This window comes from Macaca nemestrina, chromosome 4 (genome assembly GCF_043159975.1).
Source record: "Macaca nemestrina isolate mMacNem1 chromosome 4, mMacNem.hap1, whole genome shotgun sequence".
In the NCBI taxonomy this organism is placed as follows: Eukaryota; Metazoa; Chordata; class Mammalia; order Primates; family Cercopithecidae; genus Macaca; species Macaca nemestrina.
The window spans coordinates 50,245,397-50,269,788 of record NC_092128.1 but is presented as its reverse complement, the minus strand read 5'-3'; the positions used below and the strand labels follow the sequence as shown (position 1 = coordinate 50,269,788).

The 24,392-nt window shown below is 36.2% G+C and overlaps 1 pseudogene; it reads right to left on the bottom strand.

Moving 5' to 3' along the window:
- Positions 1–1,908: 1,908 nt before the first annotated feature.
- On the bottom strand, positions 1,909–2,911 carry LOC105475881 (mitotic checkpoint protein BUB3 pseudogene; annotated as a pseudogene).
- Between the last annotated feature and the right edge of the window lie 21,481 nt (positions 2,912–24,392).

The following is a 24,392-nucleotide window of genomic DNA, read 5'->3' as shown; positions in this document are numbered from 1 at the left end:
CCTGTTCGGAGAGATTGAAGTGTCATCTTGCTCAAAGAGACCTCTATGACCTTTGATTATATGTAAAATTTCCATCATTCTTTACAGCTTTTGGCTTAGGAATTTATGATCCTTGTTAAAATGCAAAAAATGTTCTTCAGTAGGCTTCACACATTAAGTCAACTACACCTTAAGTCAAAATAGAAAAAATAGTCAAATTATCTAACAGAACACAGACCCAGAGGTGTAAAATACAGGAAAGGTACATTTTAATGAGGTAAGCGAGAGGAATGGGGGAATATTAGGTAATATGAAGCACTCCCTGGAAAAAGTAAACCTGTGGTTTGCCCCCATGGGTTTTATACGCAAAATTTCCAAGGGCTGACTGTGGAAATGTGTAAATTAGAAAACCAGAAAATAAAATTATAAGAAAATTCCCATGACTAAATAAGCTCAGAATTTTGAAAACAAGAGTTCTTTGCAGAGTGTATATTCCTGCCACAGTTTCATTTTTTTTTTTTCCTGTATACTCTCACAGTTCTCAGTAAATGAATTTGAATCACAAGAGATCAGCTTCCCAGAGGTGCTTTGTCTAATTAAGAACGCTAATAGTAAAAAAAAAAAAAATCTCCATTAAAGCCTTTACTCTGGGAAAGCCATTAGGATGCTACTAGAGTGACAGCAGGTTTTCTTCCAAGTTGAAGTGCTTCCTTTTACTCAAGTTCAATGATTATTAATGAATATTCTTTTATACCAGGTAGTCCTAGTGGACATTTCCAGGGTGAACCATAAGATACCCTGTAATGATAGATGATCCTCTAGTTTAACATAGAAGGTGTTTTTGACTACTAATGAAAAAATGAAACAAATTCAGCTTCCTGGCACTTCTAATAAAATGTTACTATTTTTACAATAGTAATGCTTTAATATTTCAATATGGTCTGAAATGTGACCTTGAAATATATTTTTAACAAATTTGTGGATCTTAAAAAAAAAATTAGAGGGCAATGGTAACAGAAACTCAGTGTTTTAGAGTATTAATTGAAAACTACCAGTTATATGATTTTTTTTTTCATTTTAAACATGTTCTGTTCATACTGTTTTTAACATAGATTCAGTGGGGATTGACTCACTTAGAAATTCTTTATTATGTGGGGTTTTCTTACTCTAATATTTATGTAGGAATTTTAAGCCTATGTATCTTGGTATTTCCCGGCTTGACTATGTGCATATGAAATTTAACAGAACCTATTATCAAAGTGACAATAATTCTATCTTCTGCTTTCTGTATTTAAGGAGAATAATGCATTTAGAGAATATTAATAAGTGAACAGTGTTCCTGCACAGTCACAGGTCATTGATTATTTAAGGGCTACTTTTGTAAGTATTTTTAAAGAACAAATGTTTTAGCAATGCCACTAAAACCAGTAAGGATTAGGTTGCATATAATGCAATTTATGGCATATAGTTATCTAATGACCACAACTATTATTTGTGTACCTTTTCCATCACAACGTCTTTATCCTGCCGTCCTCCAGTGCCCAGAACTTCCTAGTGTAAACTGGGTGGCCTCCCTCCTCCTGGTTTTCTCACTTTCTGTCTCAAATTTACTTTTTTTTTTTCCTAAGGGTTCTGAATCTGATTTATTAGCACAGAAATAAGGTTTAGATTATATTACAAAAAGAGCTCAAACTGTTCATATACAGCAACTGGGCTTGCTAGGGAATAGAAGAGGGAATTCTTCAGAGTACTGTACAAGGACACAAAGACTCCTCATCCTAAACAAAGTATTAAGGTACGTAGACAAGTTTCTTGCGAGACAGAAAACAGAGAACTCCGCAGTCACTATAACACATCCCTTAAGGAATAGACATGTATTTGTAGGAAGCAAACAAAGCTTTCCATAGAGAAACCACCTTCAGGTGATGATTAAGTGCACTTGGGTTTCATTTCTGCATCTGTCACTGGGTGAATGAAGATACCATCTTCAGGATGTTCAGTGTCATCCATTTTATAATATATGATGATGCTATTGCAAGCATAGTCCTATCATTACTGAAGGCAAGTGATGTGATGCTCATGGCGTACCGATGCAACTGGCACAGTTGCTTTTTGTTAAATGGATTCCAAGTATTTACAAAGCCATCAGAACCACCTATGGCAAATGTATTACGGATATTCTGGAAAGAAATGGCATTAACTGGGTAAACCTGCTCAATATTATTTTCTTTTAGTCTGTGACATTTGAAGGCATATTTCCTCTGTACCTCAGGGCTTGGGCTAAGTATTCAACTGCCACTCTGCCTTCAATAGAGCTTAATACATAACCCTGCTTGTTTGGAGATGCTTGTATGCAGCAAGTCTGGTATTTCAGGCTGGACTCCCTGCTCTGCTGCACATAACCCATGTTCCATAAGCCCCACACCAACACTCTGAGGCCCAGTGTTCTCACAGTCAGCCGGTCTCCAGACACTGAGAAGGTATATGCCTTTTTAGGCTGAGAGAAGGTCCTGGCGTTACCACGATTTCTGGGATCCCACAATTTAACTGTCTGATCCCAACTTCCAGTAACCACCACATTCACTTCTGGACAGTATTCGACACATCTGATGGGGACATCATGGGTCCCAACAAGATTTTCTTGATCAGTGTTCAAATAATGCATTTTCAATTGATGATCTAGTCCTCCTATCCAGGCCTGCGCTGGATTGTAGAAGGCTCAGTCCAGGACGGCACCAGTGTGTTGGTATCTGAGCACATGGACCTGAGAGCGGGAGCCATTACCTGAGCACGTGTCCCGCACATTGTAGGGGAGTACTGACGTGTCCCAGGAGAAGACAAGCAGGAACTGGGAGGTGTTGGGGCTGAACTTCTCCGAGGAGATGACATCCTCTGGTGGCTAGGTCAGCTTGAGCTCATTAGAACGGGTCATCCCCTGTGATCTGCCCTGCCAGCTGATGGCCTGGGAAGTCCCTGGAGAGTCTGCTCCCGAAAGCAGTTCCCTCACCTCACTCGTGTTGTCTTCATCGTCGTTGTCGCCTCCCCAATTCCGCCTCCCTGCTCCGCCTCCCCGTTCCGCCCTCAAAAGATAGATTAACAAGAGTAAAGCATAACAAATTTGTTTATTCAAAGTTTTACATGACAGAGGAGTCTCCAGAAATGAAGACCCAAAGCCCCAGGGAACACTATTTTTATACTTGGGTTCTACAGCCATGTAGAAATGGGATTGGACAGAAGGAGTAGGATCTAATAGTAGTAGACTGAGTGGGGAGACCCAGCAAGGCCTGTCCAGATTCTTTTTGGTCTGTGTGTGTGGCATTTCTTCCTCCTGGCTGTGAGTCTATGAAGGTCTTCAAGAGAGAAATATGGGAGAAGGAAGAGAGTGACCGTTTTAGGTTTTATGACTTTCTTTGGGGAAGAAGGGTTCTAGTTTCTATGATCTGCTATGGGGAAGAAGAATTCTGGTTTCCGAGGCTCAGCTCAGGGGCGAATGAGGCAGGAGACAAGAGGGCAGGAGAACGTCATAGATCTTGCTTCTGAGGTCTTCTAGTCTTAATTCAAAGTACTTAGCATGCCAGGGTGCTATGCTTTGGGGTATTGTTTTCTGGGCCCCGATACCATTACCACTGTCAAAATAATGAACAGTGCTGCTCTCAAAAGCTTCTCTCATGCTCTTTTGCAATTTAACTCTTTCTCATGCCTCCTGGTCACTTCTTCCATCCCTCCACACAACCAACAAGTCACTGATATTTGAAAAGCTAAGAATTGGGCCAGGCGCGGTGGCTCATGTCTATAATCCCAGCACTTTGGGAGGTCAAGGCAGGTGAATCACTTGTGGTCAGGAGTTTGAGACCAGCCTGGCCAACATGGTGAAACCCCATCTCTACTAAAAATACAAAATTAGCCGGACATGATGGTGCACCCCTGTAATCCCAGCTATTTGGGAGGCTGAGGCAGGAGACTCACTTGGACCTGGGAGGTAGAGGTTGTAGTGAGCCAAGATCATGCCATTGCACTCCAGCCTGAGCAACAAGAATGAAACTTCATCTCAAAAACAAAAACAAAAACAAAAAACAAAAACAAAAGCAAAAAACTAACAATTTTTTAAAAAGGGGTTGTCCTTTGTGGTGAATGGCCTTAATAAACCCATGAGATTGCAACAAGTGTGGTATTTAGAATTCAATTATTTGTCCCTCTAACTTGTTCTGTTACATACTTGAAATTGATTAGACACAGGTCCGCTGCAAAATGAGAGGGGTATTTTGAGTAGCACTGTAAATGGTCTGATTTATATAACAATGGCAACTTCAACAGTTTTGTGGTGAAAAAAAAAATCAGAAACAAATTCTGTGCATGCAGAAACCTGGAGTGGCAGCTTCCGAACCTTTTGAAACCCTGAAATTTACATTGTGGCTTTAACTGTAGTTTGCAACTCTAGCTACACATTAGAATCACTTGGGGAGCCTTAAAAATGTTGATGCCCGGGTCCCATCTTGGCTGAGTTAAATCAGAATCTCTGGCAGGGGGTTGAGTCTCCAGGATGATGATTATTTAAAAGCTCCCAGGTGATTCTAACATGTAGCAAGCTTTGAGCATCATTGCTCATAATTGTACTCATAATTAAGTGTTCTTTTTGGACAGCCAGTTTCAGATGTTATTTTCTTAAGGATTTTACCCAGAATTGATCATTCTGCATCACCATTTCCTCTCAGAAGGTTGGCTTGCTATGGTAAAGTGGCATTTCAACATGGAAAAGTAAATGATTACTGTTTACAGAGAGGAAGATGTGATTTATCTTCCTCTCTTGAATAATTCACATATTTGAATCAAAGTGCACTGTGCTTTTTTATCACCTTTACCATTTTCTATCTTAATGTGCATGGGAGGCCACAGAAAAAGCTATGACGTTTAAGTATTGACCTTTCCCATCCCTTCTTAGTTCTACTCCCTCTCCAGTGTTTCCTGCTTCTCGGTGTGCCTTGTAGGTCCTTCATTCTGCACCATCCCTGGGGCTTCCCTCTTTACTCTCAGGATTATCCTGAACTCTACAGTCCAGGGAAATGCCCCTGTCCTTCTTATTTTTAATCTCTACTTATTTTTAATCTCTATTTTAATTATCCTGACATCTGTAGTCCAGGGAAATGCCCTTGTCCTTCTTATTTTTAATCTCTACTTGAAGTCTTTTCTAATACATGTGTTTATGTCAATGTCTGCCAATGTTTGTGCTGTTTCACGTAAGCTATATTATGCTAACTTCAGCCATTTGCTGCTGATGCTATGACCTAAAGGACTAACTGTATAGTGGAATGTTTCTCTGTTTGGTTCAACCCCATGGGAGAAAAATTTGAAGACAGGTATGTCAGCCTATGGCATCCATAACACACTATAGACACAACACTTCCTTGTGCTTCTGCAAAGGAACAGCTTTGTTGGTAGAATCACCTCTTCAGCCTGTGTAGGGAACATTGGTTTGTCTACCTCTGAGAAAACTAAAGCCTGGGGGTGATAAGTGATAGGGAAACAGGTGCTTCACTTTGAATTAGTAGTACAATGTTGTTTTTCAAAGTCTTCTGTGACAGTTACACAACCAGAAAACATTATAGCTCAACGACCTTTCAGTGCAAACTTCCAGTGGTGAGGCAGCTGAATGTTTTAGCAGATTGAACTCTAAAGATGTAGGAATCGATTTTTCTCAAAAGTATATCAGAGCTTTGGTCCCACTCCATTCCTACTTAGGTTCAGATATTTGTTAAATGCAGGGATATGTGGAGAAATATACATATTACTACTGGGGATCATTTGCAATGGATTAGTTCAGAAGGATTTTTTTCATTGTCCATATTACATATTTACTTCTAAAAGTCAAAATTGCATTTAAAGTGATCCAGTGAATGATGACTGCAATATTTCTGTGTTTCTGAATCACAAGTTAGTCTTTTATATTTGCTTTGTTTCTTTTAGAAGAGTTTTATTAGCACATATAAAAGTAGCTAAGAGGTAAAACACTTTCCTTTTGTTTATATGTAACTTGGGGAAACATTTTACTGCTGGCGATAAATTGAAAAGCTGTGGTAACCGTGATTAAGTCAGTCCAACATGGAAACATTTATTGGGAACCTGCTATATACACAGCACTCTGATAGGGATGGGGGATATAATATATTACAGATAATTGGGATAATCAAGCAACTTAAAATGTATGGGGGAAAACGTGGCACAACTGTGAATGGCGCAAACATCTGTTACAGTAGTGGAGTGAATATCTTTTTGATATATTTAGCATCAGTAAAATTTCCACCAATTCAAGCATCTGAGGAAGCAAAATGCTTAATTTGTCAACAGGAATAAAAACAAGATAAAGATGATCTAAAAGCTTAGACACCTAGGCGAATTGATAACTACAGATGAGCAATGCCTTCAACTTTTAAGTTTCCTGGCAGCTAAAGGCTTCAGCTTTTATTTCTGACAAAAGAAAAGACACAATTTATCTGCACAGACAAAGATATTTTTATGACACTGCATTCAAACAGGAATATACCTGAAAGGTCTCTGTATAGTGAATATCATATTGGATAATAAAATCAACTACAGTTTTACAACAGGAAAAGTAAATCCACAGAGGTGATTCCAGGTATGACCATTTGTGAGACAAAGAGCATTGCTTGAACTAAAGGAGAGATTTATATGATAAACAATAAAACATGAAACTAATGTGAAAAGTTCCCTTCCTTTCTCTTTCTAAACCCCAGTTCTAATTCTCATGAGTAATTATTTTTAACCCATTGCATTCAGACTTCTGGCAGTTACCCTAAAAACACCAAGTACTTTTCCCATACAGCTGTTTCTTCATCCAACAATTGGGATAAAATCCAGTATCTCCTCACTGTGACAGAGAAGTTAGACTAAACTTTCTTCTCCTTTCCACATCTTCTCCCAGTGTTTGTTAGGAAACACAGATAGGCCGGGCGCGGTGGCTCAAGCCTGTAATCCCAGCACTTTGGGAGGCCGAGGCGGGCGGATCACGAGGTCAGGAGATCGAGACCATCCTGGCTAACACGGTGAAACCCCGTCTCTACTAAAAATACAAAAAAAAAAAAAAAACTAGCCGGGCGCGGTGGCGGGCGCCTGTAGTCCCAGCTACTCGGGAGGCTGAGGCAGGAGAATGGCGTAAACCCGGGAGGCGGAGCTTGCAGTGAGCTGAGATCCGGCCACTGCACTCCAGCCTGGGTGACAGAGCAAGACTCCGTCTCAAAAAAAAAAAAAAAAAAAGGAAACACAGATAGCCCTCCAAATACCAGGTAAATCTATGATGAACTAGATACGACAAATGGTGCTGTCACGTTCTATTACTTGAGGACTTGTTATTATTTATCTTGAGAACATGTGGGTTATATCTTTGGCATATTAAAGGATGTAATTTATTTCTGTCTTTCCAATCTCTTAGTGGATTATATTCTGATTTTCTGCTTGACAGTAAAACTATTTTCCTTCTAACTTTGTGGAGAGATTTTCTGCATCGATAAGAGCTTTTTGTTTTTATAGTTCCCCAGCATATACCTTTTTTCTGGGAACCGCTCTGCTTGTTCTTTCTATGGTATTTAATTTTCTCTTCTTGATTTTTCTTCACTGTTCCTTTTTTGCTACTCATTCTTATTTTTTAATGAGGAATTATACTTAGTAATAAAGCTACTTGGCATGGATTGTGCAACTGTGTTAATACACTGCATCTCCCTGGAATAAAAGAGTTGACCACGGTCTTGGATAAGTGTGTGGATGTGTCATTTGAGGGTATAAAGGGTAGGCTGAATACATCTTGAAAGCTAAACCTTTATGTTTGGTTATTCATAGCATAATCTTGGATTCTCCTTGGGCCTCCCATTATTTTATGAAGTACTCTCCTGGTTTTGTCCAGAAGAGCACTTCATGAAGTAAGTGGTAGGAAGTCTATGCCTTGCTCTGCATACTGAGGGGCAAATTGGTCTTCGATAATTCCTTAATTGAATCATTGGAATTTCTGGCCCCTTCCCACTACTATTCTCCGGAATTACCTTTTTCAAATATCGAACTTCAGGAGTCATCAGGACAAACAGTCTGCTTCTGCTCAGGGTGTTGTCAAAGACAAAAGAAGAAATTGGCAGGCAAGAGTTTTCTTCTGGGTTTAAAGTTCTTTTTCAGGTAAACCGGTTTGCTGCGTTTATTTTTTTCTAACTTCTTTATCTTTTACAACTTCTAATGCAGAAGGAAAAGAAAAACTTTTTTTTTCTATCTATGAACATTTTTTCTCTTTCATTCTTGTGAATTTTACAAGCTTCCTCTGATTAGGGAGGAAAAAAATGTGAAGTTTTTTTTTTTTCTTCAAATACACTGACACCAGAAAAACTAAAAATATATTCAACAAGATACGTCTGCTTGAAATTCACTGGAACATATACTGTAGGTGACAAAAGTGTCTGTCTTCCATTTTTCATATCCCAAGCATATGCCAGGCCATATTAAGTCATGATGACGTGTAGTTCATTATTAGAGAAGTAAGAATTTTATAGCTCATCCAATGAATTCATGCTGAGATCAGAGTTCTAGAGTATCATTTGACCATTTATATAAAGAAACTGACAGTTTTAATTTTTTAATAAAGGTTATAAAGTAGGAGCTCTGTCTACTTTACTTTCAAGCAGTATTTTAAAAATTTGACAAACTAATTTAGATTAGTATTTTGGTTTGTTTTTTAACAAATAAATGAATTTCCTACAGTGTCAGAAAGTCATATATATTGACAAAGTTTTCATTTGCCTTTCTTTCTTTCCTAGAAAGAAGGATGTTTTGCTCAAATCTACCTTCTACTTTTCTCTTTATCCACAAATGCCCAGACGTTTACATTCTCAAGGAGCTTAACTGATGTTAGAAGTACAAACAGTGAATAGCTATTTTATCTTTTCTGCGTAAACTTAAAAGGCCAACATGGTGATAGAAAAGCGGTAAACTTTATTCTTATAATTGATCCTCATAGTTAAGGTCTCTTTGGTGATGCTATTCTCTAAGCAAAGCTTTTTGGAAAAAAAGTGAAATGTTAAAGAACTGGTGAACTTTCAGGGCAAGATAAATTTTCAATCTAAAACTTACAAGCCCAAGCACAAGAATTTGTCTGCCAGCCTTGGGCTATGGAATGTCCTTTTTTATTTTTTATTTTTTCAACTGGGGACAACCATTGAATTAGCCTTCTTTTATGTTCTATAGGTTTAAAGCTCTTTTATTTCAAAAGGCCTTTGGCATGGTACACTGGTTTTATGTTTGATTTTTATTACTGATTTTAATTGCTTCTGCAGTTGTGTATATTTTTAGTACTCTAAGTATATTGTTCCTTGTAAAATACCTGGAGTATTTTCTAAGAAGCAGAATATTTTATGAATCTTTTTTTTGTATAATTAAATAATACATAATGTTTATGATACTGGCTTGAATTCTTAAAAATTTTAGAGGAAATGCAATGTGTAGTTCATAGATTTGAGAAAAAAATACTTAAATAACAAATTCTTTCCTCAGATATTCCCTTCCACAGATTTAATGTAAATAAAATAAAATAGAATCATGTTTTATAAACTACATTTATTATTTCTAGTTGCCTACTGGTGACATCTTGATTTTTCATTTTAAAAATGGTTTAGCTCTGTTCTTTATGGTGAGTCAGACATTACAGCTACCTTTATGTGTGTAGCATATAAATGAAAACTTAAAATTCCCTGTGGAGTAGAAAATTAGCAAAGAACTTTTAAGTGCACCTGATCAAAGTAAAAAAGTATGCCAGTTATTTACAGTGGGATGTTAGAAACACAAATTTGCAGTGGTGGTGGTTATAAATGTTGCTGAAATGAATTTTACTAGGCAGACATCCATTTTCCAATATGGAAATAGCCCTACAATTTTAGAAATTTTGTTTGAAACTATGTTTGGATATAACCATAGCCAAATATGATGTAATTGTAGGAGTTTTCTATCAGATTGATATTCTTCATTAGGGTAACTTTGTAAGTATTATGGTGCAGTATTGTCACTGCTCCCAGACTATATAAAAAATCTAGTGAATCAAGCTGCCTGTCACCCCAGTTCTCTTGTATTTATTGAAGAGTTCATATAAAAGCTCAACTATGTACCAGTTTTAAATCTGAATGGCCTCCTCTACTCACAGGCTTAATGCTGCCTAATTTCCTTTATAATATAAAATTATAATTTCTTTTGTTGTGTGGACAATAAGTTTCCCCATTTTTTTGGAATGGGGGCTAAGGGTGCAATGGGAGAGAGATTAAGAAAGAAACAGACAGCTTGTTTGAGCGAGTTTGGGGGCTTTGGGAAAAATTTCTAAGATAGGAGTCCCTGAGCCTTATCTTCAGTTAGATGTCACTGGTTATTTTAATGTTATTTTTAATGCATTGAGTAGTTTGTGTTGAGAAGCATAATATTGAGTTGAGAGGGAATAGCAGATAGTTCTGCCTAAGTTGATATCCATGTATTCTGTCTGTATTACTGGGAATATTGTTATAATTATGAAGCTTATTTTACATAAATGAATTTCACAAGTCAGAAGTGCACAAAATTAAGAGTACTTATACTTCAATAGAAAACTAGACAGGACAGCCAATCCTTGTCCCTGGAGTTTTAGGTATTACATTAGGATTAATTTTTCTATATTACTATCAGGAACAAATTGCAAACTGGTTCTAAATTTGCAGAGTATATTTGTGTGACATATGTATATTCACTTAACACTAAAATGTAATGGGGAGCATTTGCATATTTTTCATTAGCTAAAGTTCTTGTATTTCTCCAAGGCTGTCTTACTAAAATGTATAGTCTGTCTATTCTCCCATTTTCAGCAATGTTGAATAATGGATTTTGAGAAATGTTTCTACCATTACTTATTTGTATGATTATTTGGATTGTCGTGACATTTGTTATAAAACCTTTCAATCTCAAATTCAAGACAATTTCCTAGAAAACATTTTTTTTTTAGCTTCTGCAATATTCAATTCATTACATGATATATTCCTTCGTGAACTTCTCTCTGCTTCTGACTTCCACAAGGATGTACCTCACTGCTGCTTCTCCTCTGGCTGTTCCTTTTTTAATAAAAATTCTTCAGTGGTTCTCCTTTCCTCTCCAAACCCCAAGACTCAGCTCTTACTTCTCTGATTCCCCCTTACCACGTTTAGGTCAGAGATCTCCTCAACTCGGGAAGTTAATAACCATCACTGCAGCCCTAAATGTAACCACTTCTTGAACTGATCCCACCTCTCTAAGAGGTGTTGAAACCAACACATTTGTTCATGACTCCCTTCATACCCCCAAAAACTTTTTCCTTTATTTTTCTTTTCTCGTTAATGGTATTTTCACTCTTATGGCTCCCACATTTGAAATTCTGGATCATCATTACCCTTCCTTAATTTTCAGACCACATGTTTAGTAATGAAGTTTAGTTATCATTACCAGGTTATGCCTCCCTGATGAAATTATTCCTTTTTTTCCCCTTCCTTCTACCCCTCTTTCTTCATTTTGCATGTTACACACACACACACACACACACACACACAACCAAAGAAGCAAGCAACCAATCAACTTTGTGCATGTCACTCACAAAAATCTTAATTGACACTTGAATGTTATTTGGTGACTTACTCATCCCCTACTGCCTACCCCCAAGTCACACACATCATCAGTAGATTCCCATTTGGAATATAAAAATAGGGGAAATCCTGAATCTAATTCAAAAATTAGTGAAAGATTTCATTAGATACCAGAAAAATTCAAGAAATTGTTGCTATTTAGCTTAATTGATCAAAACTTTGGGCAAACCATAGGATTGGTTACAACCTTCTATATCGAGATAATGCTGCAATGCCAGGAATTCTGTGCAGGAGATTCTTGATTCACAGATGCCTTCTAATTTTAGGGCTTAGAGTTGGAGCAAGGTCCAGCTGAAGAGCCATTGAAGACCACACCACTTGACATTTCATTTGCGGTGACTCAGTAGTAAGAAAAAGAAGCCAGAGTGGGAGATTGCAGGGCTCATAAGGTAGCTACCCTGAGCAGGAAACTAGCAGTGCAATGGGGTTTTCATGATTCAGCATCAGCAGAGTCACTCTTCTCACTAATTGAGATGATGGCAGTGACTCATATTTCAAAGCAAAATATGGTTGCATTCTGGAAAAACATAATAGTAAATAGAAAATGCACACCACTTCATTTTTAATCTATTCAAGGGCTTTGGCAGCTGACTTAATCCATATATATCTGGACCGTTTCATTTTTATAAATCTCTATGAAATAACAGTTTATTTTCAGAAGGCTCTTCAGGAAATTCTGAAAATTAGCTTCCAGATATGTGTTACACTAAGGCCTGTTATAGAGTAGAAAGTGGTTGGACTTGGGAATCAGAGATGGATTCAAATTCTGCTTCTGCCACTCAACTTCTCTCATCCTGCAATCCTAACTTTTTAAATGGGAACAAGAATTCCTACCTCTAGGAGTGTTGTGAGTTTAAATAAAATAATTATGAAAGAACTTGTCATTTGTTGGTTATTTCCACCATCTTTACCTCACATTTTCCAGAGGAATTTCTTATAATATTTTAGCAATAGATATTTACATATTGTAAGTGTACCTCTTTTTCCTAATTAACAGGATCATAATTATTCCCTTTACAAAACAATTTAAAGTGTAGTCTTAAATTTTAACCTCCTGAAGGCACTGGAATGTTGGTTACTTAACAAAGAAGCAAGAAGCAGAAAACATCTAACTTTAGTTGAGTCATTGACAATAGTAAATCAGATAATGAAAATAAAATATGCCAATGATAATTCAGGTCTGTGAAAGTGTACGTTTTTACTTATAAATGTTCAGTTGACATGACATTTTTAGGAATTCATATGACTTAAAGTGAGGTGATTCTATGGCAGAAATTCAAGCATGATTAACTTTCACGAGTCCTCTGAAAACTTTATTAGAATCTGCTAATTGGCCATTGTTAAAATTATGACACTTATCAACTAATCATCAGTAAATGTTCTTATGCCATCTATATTCTTTAGACCTCAGACCATCTGGCTCTGAGATCTGCCATCATAAAATGCCTGAAAAGTTTTATGAACCTTAGTTGTAAATAGTAAAATTTTTGGTTAAAGAAAGGAGTGGATTCCAATTTGAATAACCTTATAAAAAAGAAAATGCTTGGGATTATCATTTTTACTATTGGTTGAATAAGTAGATGGAATTGATTATATGGTTCTATGGAAGATAAATTCAAAATGTTCCTGGAAATAAGTATATGTCCCTGAATGACTTGTTCTTCATGTACTACCAGTTTAAAATTAAGACAAACAGAAATCTCTGAAATGTTTTATTATTTTGATTGCACTCAAATCTTGTGTGCATTGCGCTGATAGTCAATTCAGTCAAAACTAGGAGATTTTGTGTTCTCATTTTCACTTTCTTCATTTTCTGTCTAAATGATATGGAAGAGGGGAACAAAGGTTATTAATAGTAGATACATCATGAAAATGTAAGTCCAAGATTTCTTTGAGAAAATAATTGAAACACTAGGCATAAGAGAGTGGAGGCTGAGTTCCACAGTAAATTTATAAAAATTGACAAATATCAATGCCAAGAAGAGAATAGCAAAGGATGTTTTTTTTTTTTTTTTTGGAAAAGTGGAAACTAGGGAACTGGCAAGTAAGAGTTCAAACCTTATCCTTCCTTAAATGAGGAACTCAGTTAAAAAAAAAATCAATTTCAGGTCCTGACGTTTATGAAGCAAGTACAATGTTCATCCATGTATTCATTTATTCATTCATTAAAACCTTTTGAAGATACTATTATGAAATAAGACTATCCCAGATTTCCTAAATGCTTACACTTCTTCCTAGAGTCAAAAAGGTTGTTCCTTTATATTCAAAGTCATAAATGCTAAAATAGCAAAAAAGTTAGAATACACTTTTAACTAAAATATATGTATATGTATATTTATATTTATATATATTTATATTTATATGTTTATATATATTTATACTCAAGGCAATCAGCTATGGAAACCATTAGTTATATCTACTTATGAATCCAAGAAGTAACTGACAGGCTTCTTCAGTAATATATCAGACTTAATTGACTGCATCTGTTTTTGTCATCAAATACATTTGGATAAAATATAAACACATAGCAAATACATAAATGGGTTTGAAATTAAATGAAGAAAAAAATCCTCAAGCCAGAACTGAATAGAGAAAAGTCAGTGGATTTTAACATTCTTAGGCTTGTGGATTCTTTTCATGTATTTAATCATTTAATCATTGAACCATCTTTCTGAGGCATGTGTATGTTTGGGGGAGCTATTTTTTTGAGTTGGGGAGGAAAGTCTCAGCCTTAGGCACTGTGTAAATGGGGCACATGGAACTGAACATCTTTTATAAAACTTGGAGTCATAAGTGATAAGGTCATATGTGAAATAAAGACAAGGAAAGGTTGACTTCCACGCAGGCCTGGGAAGAGCAAGGAAGTTTGTCATTGTAGACATCAAAGTGGAAAGAAGCTACCTGTTACATCCTTTGCAGGGACCTGGATAAAGCAGGAGGCCATTATCCTTAGCAAACTAACACACAAACAGAAAACCAAATGCCATATGTTCTCACTTATAAATGGGAGCTAAATGATAACACACAGACACACAGAGGGGAACAACACACACTGGGGCTTTTTGTAAGGTGGAGGCTGGGAGGAGGGAGAGTATCAGGAAAAATAACTGAGTACTGGGCTTAATACCTGGGTAATGAAATACTCTGTACAGCAAACCCCCATGACACAAGTTTACCTATGTAACAAACCTGCACATGTACCCCTGAGCTTAAAAGTTAGAAAAAAAAGCTACCTGTGAGAGGTGAGAAACACCACGAAACCTTTTCCAGGTTGAGTCTGTATTCCTGTATTCATGGTAATTGCAGTGCATGGAGATACCCAAGCTGGAATTCTTGAATCTCTTGGGTCCTCCAGCAAAAGCAATCCTAAAGCCACATTGCAGGGATATTTTCTCAACCCAGGGCATGTAGAAATCCCAAAGAAGTAAACTCTGCTGAAGAAAAGTCTACTAAGATAACAAACCACATGAGAGAAAAAAATGCCATTAGAGGAATCATCAGATGCAACATGTTGAAGAATGTATACCCCCTGGGCTGGAGATTGCAGAACAGACTGAAGACACTTCAGTGCAAATCAAGAGATGAAAGACAAGCTAGAAATGAGAAAGATAAATTAAAGTACTTTGGGAAAAAAAGGAAGATATGAAAGAACCATGTAGAAATGTAAAAAATGAAAAACAATCTTTGACATTAAAAAGAAAATCAATGGAAAGGTTAAATATAAGACTAGATGCATCTGAAGAGTGAATGAGATTGCAGATCTAAGAAGATCATGCATAATGCGGTACAAAGAATTAAAGAGAGAAAACACAAAACAGAAGTTTGAGATGTGAGCAGCAGAAAGAGAAGATCCAACATAAATGTAATATGAATTTCAGGAAGAAAAGATAGAGAAAATGAAGGGGGGGGGGGTTATATGACAATATAATAGGAAAAAATTATTAGAATTTTTTAAAAAACATAATTCCTAAGCAGGTTTAAACATGTTAAGTAAAAACAAATTTTCCCTAGAAACATAGTAAGATTGTAGTCCAGAAAAAAAACCCAGTCATGTTTTAAAAGCTTTCTACTGGGATGGAAAAATACGTGTGAAGATTGCCTATAGAGGAACAGCAATCAGACTTTTGACAGGCTCTTATCTGTGTCTTCTTCTATTAGAAAGCGATGGAATTATACTTTCAAAAATCTTTTTAAAAAGCCCTGTCAACTCATCTTTTGTATTCAAACAAACAATTACAGAGTAAGAAGGGAACAATGACTTTTATGCATAAACAAAGACTAAGAGTTTACAATTCACATATTTTCCAAAACAAAAGCTATTTTAAGATATGTTCAACCAAAAGAAAAATAAACCCAGAAAGATGAGTAGGATGCAAAATCAATGCTGACAAATAAATTGGTAAATGTATTGTTAAGGTTAAAATACATATTGGCAGTGAAAAAAAGGTAATTTGGAAAAAATTAAAGGGGAACCAGAAAATCAAACTGCAAAAGCATCAGAAATGATACAGGAGAGATTGAATTGAAAGTAGCATATCCTAAATTTCTGTAATTGCTTTCAAGGTGGATAGATTAAAGAATAACTTTGTTGAATGTCTGCAATAGTTAAAAAAAATGGAAATAATCTTTCATGAATAGGTTAAAAAGCATTGTATGTTTATGTAATTAATATATAGCCATTAAAACAAAAAAAAACAAATAATCTCAAAACCTAATATTGAGTAAAAAGCAGTTGCAAAGTATACGTAATGCCTTAGGTAAACTTTTAAAATAACACTAAGTCATATGTTATCTATTCTATGTATTTTAAATGTATAAATTGTACTAATATAGTGACAGAAGAAACACTAAATTCATTATGATGTTGCCTATGGAGAGGAGGGAGGTGAATAGGCAAGTATTGGAGTTGACTGCACCTTTATCTGCAACATACTCTTTTATATATAGAAAAATAACCTGAGCATGAGAAGGGCTAACATTAAACCAAGAGATTAATTTAGACTGACCTTTGTTTTTGATAAAAATACAGTCATCAGTGATTTGGCTTTGAAAACTTACAGCTGCTCCTTTGTTGTTGTCCTTGTTGTTTTGTTTGTTTGGGAGAAAAACAAATGTAGGCAGCTTATCTAGTTTGGAAAACTTGCTTCCAGAATCAGTCCTCCACAGCACAGCAGGAGCAGCACAGTGGGAAAAGACAAAACATTCTTGATAAAGCTGATGCATTAGAGACTTAAACTGGTGCAATTAAAAGAGGCCTTGATAAGATTTGATATTACACAGTGATACCTCAGTGTGTGCTAAGATTTCCAAATTTATACTTGAAGATAAAAAGATGCAAAGTGATGTGCAACTTGGGATTCTAAAATATTTCAAGATCGGTGGTTGCTTCAAATGAGTGGTGTATTTTATTCTGTTTTCTCTTCAGGGGAAAATAGAGAAACTACCTAAAAGTAAATGTAATATTGTTTTTGTTCAAATCCTAGACAAACGATGTATCTGTAATTTATTGATACCATAAGTGTTTTCTTAACAAATCAACTTTCAGAACCTAAACATTACATAATGCACTTGATGAGTTGAATAATAATTTATTTGTAGCATGTAGTGCTAAGATAATAGATTTTTTCTTTTTTTGGGAAATGTATGTTTGACAGACGTAAAATAGATGAATTCAGTGTATCATCTGTATGAGGTATGCACTTGGCCAAACATTTATCAGAAAGAATGCTGGCACGTGTTCTGCTATTTCACAGAATTATTGAAGAAGTCATATTTAATGATGCTTTTGGGGAAAGTAGTATTTCTATTACCCATTTTCATCAAAATGACGTCAAGTGACTCAGAATGTCTCTGCACAGCCACTCCTTTAGTTAGATACTCCTAATTTAAAACTGATTAGAATTTGAATACAAATTTGTTACAATAAAGGTAATTTTAATCAATGCCCATCCTTAAAAATTCACCTAAAAAAACCTCCCAAAATAAAAACAGAAAACTGAAAGCAAAATACAGGAAGCAGGGAGAGGGAGGAGGCTTACATATTCAACAAAGAAAACAGTTACATTTCTGGTCCACAGTCGATTAAGTTTGCCTTCAAATTCTGAAAATTTGGGGCCAAAGTAAACATAAATCTGAGAGCATAACAAACTTCTTTAAACCTCACACCCAAAGCAGCTGTCTTTAAAAGTCGGTCGCCGAGAGCTGAAGGGTGTATCTTAAACATTGTGACTTCCATGCGTTCAGGACTTTGCATGACCTGTCCGTCCTGTTCGGGAGGCTCCTCTCACAGATAATTGTAGGAATGACACACTTTTAAAATAGTTCCACTTTGACATCATCTCCGTTAAGAGGCTTTCTGTTGCCATTCTTACTACAGAAGCACATCATCCCATTTCCATCTTTCTCTAACTTGAAATCCTATTTTGTTTCTCCTGGACATTTGTCATTTTTGTAGGATTTGAGGTCTGCTGCTCAGTGAAATCCATGCCTTCTGGAGGATTACTGGTAAATAAATATTAAGCATGACTATTAAAATAATTTATCTTTTACTATCAAAGAGAGGAAAAGGTATATCTTATTTATTCATTTGTTAATGTGTTTTTTTTTTTTTTTTTTTGTCCCTGGCTTTTACTGGAATTTAATTCTGAAGCAGTCAGGAACATTCGTATCCCCCAAACCTAGAAGATTGCCTGACATATAACCAATAAAATAATTTTGAATAAATAAATGAATTAATGATGAAAAGCTCATAAATTAAGGGTAAGATAAGTAGTGGGATAAATAAAGGATGTTTGTCATTTCTGGTTGTATTTATTTTGATCTCTCTTCTTATTAATCTAAGGGTCTATCAAACTCATTTAATCTTGTGAAGAACCAGCTTGGTTTTGTTGGTCTTTTGAACGTTCGCCTCTCAATTTTGTTCAATTCAGCTGTGCTTTTGATTATTTCTTTTCTTCTGCTAGCTTTCAAGTTGGTTTGCTCTTGTTTTACTAGCTCCTCTAGGTGTGGCATTAGATTGTTAATTTGAGATCCTCCTAACTTCTTGATGCAGTCATCTAATGCTTTAAAATTTCCTCTTAACATTGCTTTAACTGTGTCGCAAAGATTCTGGTGTGTCCTGTCTCTGTTTTCATTAGTTTCAAAGAATATTTTGATTTCTGCCTTAATTTTGTTCTTTGCCTAAAAGTCATTCAGGAGCAGGTTGTTTAACCGACCCACAGAAATACAAAAACATCCTCAGATTATTGTGAACACCCTATGCACACGAACTACAAAATCTAGAAGAAATGGATACATTCCTGGAAACACAAAGCCTACCAAGATTGAACCCAGAAGAAATTGAAATCCTGAACAGGCCAATAGTAAGTTCTGAAATTGAATTAGTAATAAAAACCCTACCAACCAAAAAGAAAAAAAAAAAAGCCCTGGACTAGATGGATTGATAGCCACATTCTACCAGATGTACAAAGAGCTAGTACTAATTCTACTGAAATTATTTCAAAAAAAATGAGGAGGAAGTACTCCTCTCTAACTCACTCTATGAAGTCAGTATCATCCTGATACCAAAACCTGACAGACAATAAAAAAAGAAAACTTCAGGCCCGTATCCCTGATGAACGTAGACACAAAAATCCTCAATAAAATACTAGCAAATCGAATTCAACAGCACATCAAAAAGTCAGCTCACCATGATCAAGTAGGCTTGGGATGTAAGGTTGGTTTAACATATACAAATCAATAAATGTGATTCACCAGAAAAACAAAAACAAAACCACATGATAATCTGAACAGACACAGAAAAGGCTTTCAAAATTGTTTAACTTTCAATGTAGTATAGCTCTATAAATGACAAATCAAAATAAAGTACCCAGAAAGAGAAAAAGCAGTGTTGTAAGAACTGGTGATGAAATATAGATGTTGAGAATAACATCATTTTCAAAAATTATGAAAAATGGGAACTAGAAAATTTAAATGTGTAAATGTTCTAATTTTTAAATAGCGTTAGTAGACACTATAGTTAAAAACAAAAATATGATGACTCCAAACTCTGAATTATTTTCATAATCATGTTTCTTCTTTAGAAAGATTTTTGAGGCTTTATTATCTTGTGTGATGAAGAAACATTTATCTGAAGTTCAACAATTCTACTTTTATGTACTTTTTATCGTTAAAATTAAAGAAAACTATATTTAATATTTTTCTTTGGAAGGGCATATGTGACATACACCGGTTTTTCTTCATTTTAATCTTTAACATCTTTGAATCTGTGTATATGCATAGATTCAAGAGATATAAAGAATTATGCTAACAGTGATGGCTTCTGTTCAGTAAATAGTGTTTTGTTTTACTTTTTGGTTTGATTTCTTTAGTATATCTGTTTTATATAACAGGTTAATACACTTACAAAAACTAAAAGTTGACTTCTAAATACTCTTGTGGAATCACTTTTCTTTTTTCCATATTTTTCAATTAGATCATGATTGTTTATTTAGTCATTAACATTGCTCATGATTGCTCAAATCCATAGCATTGCTAGTTTTTTCTTTTTTAATTTTAAGTTCTGTGTTATACGTGCAGGTTTGTTACATAGGTAAACTTATGTCATGGTGGTTTGCTGCACCTATCAACCCATCACCTACATATTAAACCCAGCCTTATCAGCTACCCTTCCTGATGCTCTTACCCACTATCCTCCCGCAACAGGCTTCAGTGCGTGTTGTTCCTCTCCCTGTGTTTGTGTGTTCTCACTGTTCAGCTCTGACTTATAAGTGAGAACATAAGGTGTTTGTTTTTCTATTCCTGTGTTAGTTTGCTGAGGATAACGGCTTCTAGCTCCATCTATGTCACTGCAAAGGACATGAGCTCATTCCTTTTTATGGCTGCATAGTATTCCATGGTATATATGTACCACATTTTCTTTACCCAGTCTACCATTGATGGACATTTGGGTTGACTCCATGTCTTTGCCCTTGTGAATAGTGCTGCAATGAACATACATGTGCATGTATCTTTATAATATAATGATTTATATTCCTTTGGGTATATAACCAGTAGTGGGATTGCTGGGTCAAGTGGTATTTCTGGTTCTGAATCTTTGAGTAATCACCACACTGTCTTCCACAATGGTTGAACTAATTTGCATTCCCACCAACGGTGTAAAAGCATTCCTATTTCTTTGCAACCTCGCCAGTATCTGTTGTTTCTTGACATTTTAATAATCACCATTCTGACTGGTGTGATATGGTAGCTCATGTTTTTAATTTGCATTCCTCTAATGATCAGTGATGTTGAGCTTTTTGTCAAGTTTCTTGGCTGCATGTATATCATCTTTTGGAAATGTCTGTTCAGGTCCTTTGCCTGCTTTCCCTCCCTCCCTCCCTCCCTCCCTCCCTCCCTTCCTCCCTTCCTCCCTCCCTCCCTCCCTCCCTCCCTCCCTCCCTCCCTCCCTCCCTTCCTTCCTTCCTTCCTTCCTTCCTTCCTTCCTTCCTTCCTTCCTTCCTTCCTTCCTTTTTTGAGACAGTCTTGCTCTGTTGCCCAGGCTGGAGTGTAGTGGCATGATCTTGGCTCACTGCAACCTCCACCTCCTGGGTTCAAGTGATTCTCCTGCCTCAGTCTCCTGAGTAGCTGCAATTACAGGCATGCACCATTACACCCAGCCAATTTTTGTATTTTTAGTAGAGATGAAGTTTCACCATGTTGGGCAGGCTAGTCTTGAACTCTTGACCTCAAGTGATCTGCCTGCCTAGGCCTCCCAAAGTGCGAAAGTGTTAGGATTACAGGCATGAACCACAGCACCCAGCCTTTTGCCCACTTTTTAATGCTTTTAATTTGCTTAAGTTCCTTGTAGATTCTGGACATTAGACTTTTGTCAGTTAGATTACAAAAATTTTCTCCCATTCTGTAGGTAGTCTGTTTGTGCTGAGAAGTTTATTTTGCTGTACAGAAGGTCTTTAGTTTAATTAGATCCCATTTGTCAATTTTTGCTTTTGTTGCAATTGCTTTTGGTGGTTTAATCATAAAATCTTTGTCCATGACTATGTCCTTAATGGTATTGCCTAGGTTTTCTTCTAGGATTTTTATAGTTTTGGATTTTACATTTAAATTTTTAATCCATCTAGAGTTAATTTTTGTATAAGGTGTAAGGAAGGGGTCCAATTTCAATTTTCTGCACATGGCTGGCCAGTTCTCACAGCACAATTTATTAAATAGGGAATCATTTCCCCATTGCTTGTTTTTGTCAGGCTTCTCAAAGATCGGATGGTTGTATATGTGCAGTTTTATTTCTGAGTTCTCTGTTCTGTTCCATTGGTGCATGTGCCTGTTTTTGTTCCAGTACCATGCTGTGTTGTTTACTGTAGCCTTGGAGCATAGTTTGAAGTGGGGCAGTGTGATGCCTTCAGCTTTGTTCTTTTTGCTTGGGATTGTGTTGGCTATATGAGCTCTTTTTTGGTTTCATATGAATTTAATTTTTTTTTCTAATTCTGTGAAGAATGTCAAGGGTAGTTTAATAGGAATAGCATTGAATCTATAAATTGCTTTGGGCAGTATGGCTATTTTCACAATACTGATTTTTCCTGTCTATGACTATGAAATGTTTTTCCATTTGTTTGTGTCCTCTGATTTCCTTGAGCAGTGGTTTGTAGTTCTCTTTGAAAATTTCCTTCACTACCCTTGTTAGCTGTATCTTTAGGTATTTTATTATCTTTGTGGTAATTGTGGCTGGGAGTTCATTCATGATTTGGCTCTTTGCTTGTTTGTTGTTGGTGTATAGGAATGCTTGTGATTTCTGCACATCAATTTTGTGCAATCATTTTTCTTGCAAGCTCTGATGTTAGTAATACCATAAGGGCTGGAAATTCCTTATAAATTTTCATGAACTTACCTTTGATACCACAGACATTATATGATTAAATGATAGATACATTCATGATGTTATCCATATGTGTTAATATTGTTGAACTATGTCCTTTCTGGTTTTTATCATGGAAATTTGTATTCCCATTAATCTATAAAATTATTCTATAGAGGACCAAAACCCTTTTTAATATAATATGTTCAAAAATCCAGTTGAATTAAGAGAATTATCTAAATTATCTTCTTGGGATAATGGACCCAAGGTGGATGTGTATAGTTAATGGGACAAGAGGCAGATGATTCTGCATTTCCTTCCTCATGTTCGGAAATGGATGCTCTCTGGCATGTGAAAAAACAGTTAAAGGCACAGTATTTAAGAAAAACTTATCAGCATGTTTGAAATCATTATCAAAAATTGCTTTACATGATCAAAGTGCCTTGATAACTTTATATGATGAAATGCAATTATCTTTCACTGAAAAATCTTCAAAAACTTTTAGTCTCTGAAATTAAACTTATGTCTGTCATAGGATTTAGGACCCAAATCAGGGAACCCTATAAGCTATTACAACTTTGCTTCCCAATTCTCTGTGGTCATTGTTTCTTTATAGGTAGCTTCAGCTCTAAGAAGATTTGCTCATGTTTTGAACTGAGACTTTCACTAAGCACTTACTCTGTGTCAGGCCCTCTGGTAGGTTTTAGGGAAATAAAAAGATGAGTAAGATTCAGTCCCTGTCCTTGAGGTTATCACACAGTCTAATGGGAAAGGCAAACATGCAGCTAATTATAATTACAATGTGCTAAATAATAAAATGAAAAATATGAATAAGGTACTGTGGGAGATGTGATAGTAATTAATTCTGCCTAGAAGTGGTGACAAGAAGACATGGCTAGAAATGAAAATGAAAACTCTATAAAGTTAGTATAATAGGGCTAATATTTTTAGATTATTATAGCTAAGACGTTTTATATACCTTCACTCTCTCTGTCAAGTAAGTGGGCAAAATGAACATTGGCTGTGGAAGAAGAAAAAGGAAGTGGAAATTTGGCTCCTTCACCTTTTCTGGGAAGCAAGGAAAGGAGAAGGAAAAACAGAAAGGCAAGGAGATCAATTGCCAGATTTAATCCACTCCCAATCCAGGACTGATCTAGGTCAAAGGGCTGCAAACCATGCAGGTTGGTATGGAATTTTTTAAGAACATCATGTTTGTGGCCTACTTTAAAGGCTAGCCTTCATCATTCTGGCCCTGAGAGCAGCCTGGTATTTGGCCTGGGACCACTTCCCACATCATGTCATAGGAGTAGAGAACCTTTGACAGGAGGAGGTGGCAAGACGACACGCTGAGGGAGATAGTGAGGCTCCTTATACTCTACATGGAGTGTAGAGGATCCCTGTAAATTCTTAGTGCCCAGGAATAGGAAGTAGAGGATCTGAGAATATGTGCGGCTGGACAGACACCTAGGGTCAGAATACAGAGCACAGAGCACTGACTGCACACACAAGAGGCTAGAGGTATGGGAAAGGTGTGATCAGTTATATAAAGTAGCCGAGTTCTTCTTTGAGTTTCAGTGTGTAATTTTGTAAGCTTACCCCGTAAGTATGGGGCTAGGTGAAAAAAATGTAGGCTATGTTAAATTTTTGAACTTTCTCTAATTAAAAATGAGAGCTCTGGAAGGATTTTTAATTGAGGGCATGGAAAGTTTTAGGAATATTTGACTTTTGGGAGAGTGAAGGTGAATAGTAAAGGCAAAGTGGCTAGGAAGAGGACTAAAACTAGTGACACACGGTAGAAACCTGTAGAAATAATAGACAAAAAACAAGACCCTTAACTAACTGGGGCAGTTAGAGGATGAAAAGGTGATAGAATTTTTGACCGAGAGGTC